Source organism: Lithobates pipiens, unplaced genomic scaffold (genome assembly GCF_037356315.1).
Source record: "Lithobates pipiens isolate NorthernLeopardFrog02 unplaced genomic scaffold, aLitPip1_a1.2 Scaffold_13, whole genome shotgun sequence".
NCBI classification, from domain to species: domain Eukaryota; kingdom Metazoa; phylum Chordata; class Amphibia; order Anura; family Ranidae; genus Lithobates; species Lithobates pipiens.
The window spans coordinates 103,173,315-103,180,414 of record NW_027507718.1 but is presented as its reverse complement, the minus strand read 5'-3'; the positions used below and the strand labels follow the sequence as shown (position 1 = coordinate 103,180,414).

General features: G+C 40.2%; 1 protein-coding gene across 2 annotated transcripts in view; it reads left to right on the top strand.

The window, feature by feature from the left end:
* The first annotated feature begins 1,710 nt into the window (after window positions 1-1,710).
* The window catches only part of FRMPD1 (FERM and PDZ domain containing 1), a 278,358-nt gene continuing 272,968 nt past the window's right edge, over window positions 1,711-7,100 (top strand). For both annotated transcript variants that reach the window (XM_077475354.1, XM_077475353.1), the window contains exon 1: window positions 1,711-1,965. The gene's annotated coding sequence lies outside the window, so the exon portion shown is untranslated. The remainder of the gene's footprint in view (window positions 1,966-7,100) is intronic.

Below are 7,100 nucleotides of genomic sequence, written 5' to 3'. Positions count from 1 at the left end.
CCATTTTTTCATTCTGGACTGATTTCCTGCTAGTGACAATAATGGACCATGTGCATGCATTGCGTGTCGGCATAGCCACTTATTTCGTATGGATGGCAATGGATGGACTGCGCACCACTATCATGCAACAAATGAACGTAATTGTCAAGCAACACTTTTATTTATTTGGCACAGAAAATTATAAATCAATGTGCATATATAAATTGGAACTATTTTTTTTTCTAAAAATACTGTCTTTACCATTTTTTCATTCTGGTCCAATTTTGTGATAGTGACAATGGTGGACCATGTCTGCACATTGTGAGTCAGCATATAAAACACATTTTTCTCCATGTGACAATCATAATTAATAGCCCCCGGTTTTGTTTTTATTTTAAATTCAACAAAAATGTTAGACTCTTCGAAAATATGAATCTCATGACAGGACCTACCTGGAGTTTGCATGTTCTCCCTGTGCCTGTGTGGGTTTCCTCTGGGTAGTCTGGTTTCCTCCCACACTCCAAAGACATGCTGGCAGGTTAAAGTGTTACTAAACCCAGTAATATGAAAATAGTTTATCTGCCCCTCCACATTGCCCACAGCTTATAAATCTTCTTTTTACATTAAAATACTGCCACTATATACCATTTTGGCTGATCTGTATACCACAGACAGTGATAAAAAAGGATGAGCTCAGGCGTGTTCGCACAGCCCACGTGCAGAGCCCGCCAGGAAGTCAGCACTGCGCTGTGATAATCATAGGTAGTGAGACATTTCCCGATCTCTGCAGCCATGCATCGTGACAATGTCTCACTACCTGTGATTAGCGCACCTGGCGGGCTCTGCATCTGGGGTGTGCAAACACGCCGGAGCTGATAAACTGCACAGTTTCTCCAGTGTGAGAGTTCAGGAAGGAGGAGATTTAGACTACAGCCTGTATACACGCCCACATGTGTGATGTCAATATCATGTGACTTGGCTAGCTCTGATCAACAAGTAAATGTTCTCTCCAGCATAAAAGACACAACTGAGCATGTGCAGGTTGGCTATCCTGCCTGTGTTAGCTAGCCTTCCCCAGATAGATAGTGCAGGAGGGAAGGAGCTATGTATACACCATAGAATAGCCTTTTTATATAATGCAGATGATTAACCCATTAAGCTCCACAGTGAGCATAACAAGCATGCTATGCTGCATATACAGACTGATTTTACTGTTGTGGGTTTAGTAAGGGCAGGTAAGGTTTTAGTGAGGGCAGGGACTGATGTGAATATGTGTAATATATATGTGAAGAGCTGCATATATTGACAGTGCTGTATAAGTAGCTTAATAAATAAATAAAATAATATATGAAGAGCTATAGCTTTTGATGTGAACTCTATTACTATTCTTGGACCTTTTTCCAGGGTCAACTGTTCAATACTTGGGTCTGTTTTTGGACGGTCAATAACTTTGTGAACTCAATTTAATAATCTAACAATGTGTAGAAACAATATACATCTTGGGTAAATTAGAAAAGAACAGAACAGGCAGTTTCTTTTCTTTTTTTTTTGGTTCGTTTTATAAGTAAGGTAGAAGTGGATGCCAAGACAAGAAGCCCCTTCAAGGGGAAGGTGTATCTTGCCCTTGGCTCATACAGAAAAATGCTGGCAGCCAGGACATGCTCAGAGGGATGTTAGCTGCCTGGGTGGAGTTACATGCATCTTTGCTTACCAGTCTTCATAGATCAGGGCAAGCCGAACAGTGAGTTGTAGAACAATTACGCTTCCTCTCAGTATCTCCTCCTCATCAACAAGGCGCACAGGGAGATTTGGACAGCTGCTGGGCGACCTAGCGACCCTTGTGGGCTTCTGTGTTTCTGTAAGTCACCTGCACAGCTTATCTCTTCAATGTGAGCACAGAAGAAGGATGGACAACAGCACTTTGTACTAAAAGGCAATAGCCCTGGGCGGTCTAGAGCATGCTGTTGTGGGGACTTCTCCGAAAAGGTAAATTAAACTAGATATATATAGAAATATACATATATATATCTATATATCTATATATATATATATATATATATCTATATATAAATATCTAGATATATATATATATATATCTATCTATCTATCTATCTATCTATCTATCTATCTATCTATATATATATATATATATATATATATATATGTAGATAGATAGATAGATATATATATATATAGATATAGATATAGATATAGATATAGATATATAGATATATAGATATATATATGTATATATATATATATATATATATATATATATATATATATATATATATATATATATATATATATATATATATATATGTATATATATATATATATATATATATGTATGTATATATATAGATATATATAGTCATTGTAGTTTCTTCTGGTGTAAACTTTGTATACCTAGCTTTGCAAGATAAGGATACCTGTATTTTCAATGTTTATGTTCCAATGTTTACTTGTGGTTTAATGCCAGACTGATTAACTACTGCTATATCTGCCAGGATGTTATTTCAGCAGCTTCAACAACAGATATAATTATAATACATAGCATTTTGACAAAACAAAGTAGAAGGATGCATTTGAGACAGACTCTGGGATAGATGTGTGCTGTCTGGATACATGCAGAATCACTCCAAGAGGTTGCAAGAATGATTTATAACAAAACTGCTGAGTCCAGTCCAGAATTCTCGTAAGCTAATCCTTTATTGTTCAGTTTTCATTATTTATTATTATTATTATTATTATACAGGATTTATACAGCGCCAACAGTTTGCACAGAGGTTTACAACATTAGAGCAGACAGTACAGTTACAATACAAATGAATACAGGAGCAATCATAAAATGTGTATGTTCCGTTTTCTTTTTTCATGCTTTGCATTAAAACCATGCCCGTTGCTAATGCTAGACGGTGCGTTGTCAATAGCAGAGGAAATCAGGCATATGTGGAAAGTGCTCATCCCTACAGTACTGTCTACTGTAATTAGTGTAAGTCTAGGCTCCCACGGTGGAATGAGCAAGATTTTTAAAAAAAAAAGAAAGAAAAAAGAAAGTCATTGTCGAAAAAAATTGCAAGTTTTACCACCGAACGCATTAATAGGAAAACGCAAAGCTGCTTTTGTCTGGCGTGCAGATGTCCTCTTTTCTCAAGGTTGCCATGTTAACCTTTTAATTCTCTGGAATAAATTGTGGCTGTAAAGCTCTTTCACTTTCAAGCCACATAAACACAGAAGCTAGTAAATATGGGGACAACTTTAAAGAGTATACAGCATTTAAAAATATAAAATGGTTCAACAATGACTTTTTATATGCAAGTCTACTGAGTATATATATGATGAACTAGGAGGGCTTGGTGGATTTTGTAGTGGCACGGGATCAGAGGATGAGTGGAAAGAGGGGGTGGAGGGCACCCAGTGACCCACTGAGCTTACACTACACACTTAGGATGTAATACCTAGGAAAGCGACTCCTCCTTTTCCTAAAGCTGTCATTCAGAACGGCTCAGATTAAGACTTTATGTTATTAAAGTGATTAACGCGAGGAGCAATTACACTCCAGCCTGAAATCATTAGAGCCATAAAAGACTACCAATGTATGGTTACAATTTGCAACACATCTCAAATAAATTTACATGCAAATTAGCAATATGTATGGATTCTTTTGTTTGTATTCACTGGATCAGGAAGGCATGAGAAATGTCATTTTATAAAAAGGAAAACCAGCTGCATTTTTAGATTGCATTTGCCTAAATCTAAGTTCATCTGAAATTTCAGGCTGAAGCTTAAGACAGAGCTCCAAGCTCCTTCAGGAAAAATTAAAAGTCAGCAGCTACAACTACTGTAGCTGCTGACTTTTAATATTAGGACACTTATGCCGCGTACACACGACCAGACTTATGTCCGACAGACTTTCGATGGAGTTCTGCCGGAGTTCTGACAGAGTTCTGAAGGACTTTCCGAATGAGCGGACTTGGCCACACACAATCACACCAAACTCAGACGGATTCGAACGTGATGACGTACGACTGGACTCGAATAAGGAAGTTCATAGCCAGTAGCCAATAGCTGCCCTAGCGTCGGTTTTTGTCCGTCGGACTAGCATACACACGAGCGGATTTCTCGGTAGGAACTGAGTTCTTGCGGAAAAATTTGAAGCATGTTCCATTTCTAAAGTCTGTCAGACTTTTGCGAATCAAAAGTCCGTTGCAGCCCACACACGATCGAATGGTCTGCCGGAATCATTCCGTCAGACTTTTGATGTTGAAAAGTCCGGTCGTGTGTACGGGGCATTACCTGTCCACAAATCCAGTGATGTCTTCACCCGAGCCGATTTTTCAATCGGCTCTTGGGTACTGCTGCCGCCATTTAGGGTGCTGCTGCCTTACGGCTTCACAGACAGTTCCCCATTGTGCTGCACTTTGTGATTGGCCCGGCGGCGGGGCAAGGAGGAGGGGGTCAAACGTCAGGCTGAGTTTGTCGTGGGAAACTCAGCCAAAATTGTGAGCGGGTACCTGTCAAAACCAGGTACCCAGACCCCGAAAGGTGCCAAATTTGGCAGCAGAGGGTAAGAAGAGGCAAACAAGCAGGTCTTCTGGTCTAGTTCCCAACCCATGCATTTTACTGTTAGTTATCACTGGTCCTCTTAGTCTAAGTGTTATCTAAGTCTTGCTGCTTAATTTTGGGAACGCTTTGCAGAACAGAAATTTGTATCCAAGGATGACGAACATAAGTTCATCATCCTTGGTCTTCAGTTTTCAATACGTTTAGGACTCATTCACCCTAGCAGATGTGCTGAACACATGGCTGCTATGTGCACTGGGCGGAAACAGTGCTAATGCACTGATCCCGATGCTTCTCACTGTTTACATTTTTTTTTTTTTACTTTAGTGACATTTCATTCCATTCTACTGGCCACAGGAATGGATCACATCACACCACCCTGTGCTAAAAAGTAGTACTAAACGTTGTACTATTTTTCAGTGCCTTGTTACCTTGTTTTGTGCTGTGACTGCACTGGATAAGGTTGCTCTGCGCAGTCCCAATGCACCAGATGTGAACAAGCACTTAAAGTTTTACTAAACCCAGGACCTTGCATTCACTATATCTGGTCTCCCACAGTACATATAACATGCAAATGCAATTATTTTAGTAAATATAAACTGCTAAATACCATTACTCATTAGCAGCATATAGCAGTCTTGTGACTTCTATAAGGGTCCAGTTAAAGCTTGAAGGAGGAATTTTTCTGACTGTTCTATGAGGCTGCAGGACTGCTGATCCTCTGTCTAGACAGTGCTGATAGGCCCTGTGCTGATCACATGCATCCTTCCAAGAAAAAGCAATACATACCAAACTGAGCATGTCTGACTCCATAGACTCTTTGTTATCAGGAAATTATTAGGGGACAGTGGAAGGAGGGGAGGACCTGAGAAGACAGGATCAAACAGCCTTTTTACACTATGCAAAGGATTTACCCCTTAGGTTCCACAGTGAGTATAACAAGCATGCTTTACTGCATATACAGACTGATTTAACTGTTGTGAATTTAGTAACACTTTAATGGTATCAGACTAAAAAGGGAGCAAATAGGAAAATGTGATAGGGTTTACATACACTTTAACCGCTTGCTCACGCCGATATATATCGGCAGACGGGCACGTACAGGCATATTAACGTACCTGTATCGCTCGTGCCTGCCGCGAGCTCCGTGAGTGTGATCGCGGGTCCCGTAGACTCGATGTCCGCGGGGATATCCGCAATCGTCTCACAGAGAGGAAGAATGGGGAAATGCTGATGTAAACAAGCAATTCCCCATTCTGCCTGGTGATACTGACACTGATCACCACTCCCTGTATTCGGGAGCGGTGATCAGTGTCGTGTCACACATAGCCCCTTCCCCCACAGTTAGATTCACTCCCTAGGACACATTTAACCCCTACAGCGCCACCTAGTGGTTAACCCCTTCACTGCCAGTCACATTTACACAGTAATCAATGTATTTTTTTTCACACTGATCGCTGTTTAAATGTGAATGGTTTTGGGGATATTTATTATAGCAAAAAGTAAAAAATAATGCGTTTTTTTCAAAATTTACGCTATTTTTTTGTTTATAGTGAAAAAAATAAAAACCGCAGAGGTGATCAAATACCACCAAAAGAAAGCTCTATTTGTGGGGAAAAAAGCACATCAATTTTGTTTGGGAGCTACGTCGCACGACCACGCAGTTGTCAGTTAAAGCGATGCAGGGCCGAATCGCAAAAAGTGCTCTGGTCTTTTGCCAACCAAATGGTCCGGGGCTTAAGTGGTTAATAAGTGAAATTTATTATGTCTTGAGTTCAAATTGGTAGAATAGCAACGCGCAGAACTAGTCTTCTGCGACTGCTCATAAATCTCACTCCAGATGCTATACAGAGCTGTGCAGAACATGTAGTTATTGTTTTCATACAGTAGCTCAGCCTTTCTTAGCCTTTTTACCCCAGAGGAAACCTTGAAATAGTTTTTAGGACTCAGGGAACCCCTGCTAAAACCAATTTATTAGGGGTCGGGGGAAAAATGCCCTGTACATTGGTGGCACATGGGAAAAATGCTTCCCTTCCATTGGTTGCCAGAGAATTTCATGCTCTGTCAAATGCCATTGGTTTTGGAAGTATGCAGGCACCATCGGATGGGAGGTTGGTCAGTTATAGTTCAAGGAGCTCCTAGCAACCTCTGGAAGAACCCTGGTTGGGAATAGCGGGACTAGCCTGGGCCACTGCAGGAAACCAAATTAGCTAGTCCTTGGGATGGCAGGGTAGAGAATGTAGATGGTATACTATTGACTGAGGAAGGTTTTTCCTTTGTGTTTAAATTGAACCCCTTGCAAAGTTGTTTTTAAAGGTGCAAATTCCAGGAGCTGTCATGAGGACTCCCTGTGTAGTCAACAAGGATAAGAAATGTACAAGAAAGACTTTGTTTTTTAAGAGTCAGGGTGTAATATATCCCTCCCAAAAAAACTTACGCTAAACTGTGGTATAGAAGAATACATTCTATTTGAGTATGAATCTATTCTTTTATATTTTCTATTGCTCTCAGCCTCCGACAAATACCTTTTTTTTTGCTGCTGTGACCCAGCCTGT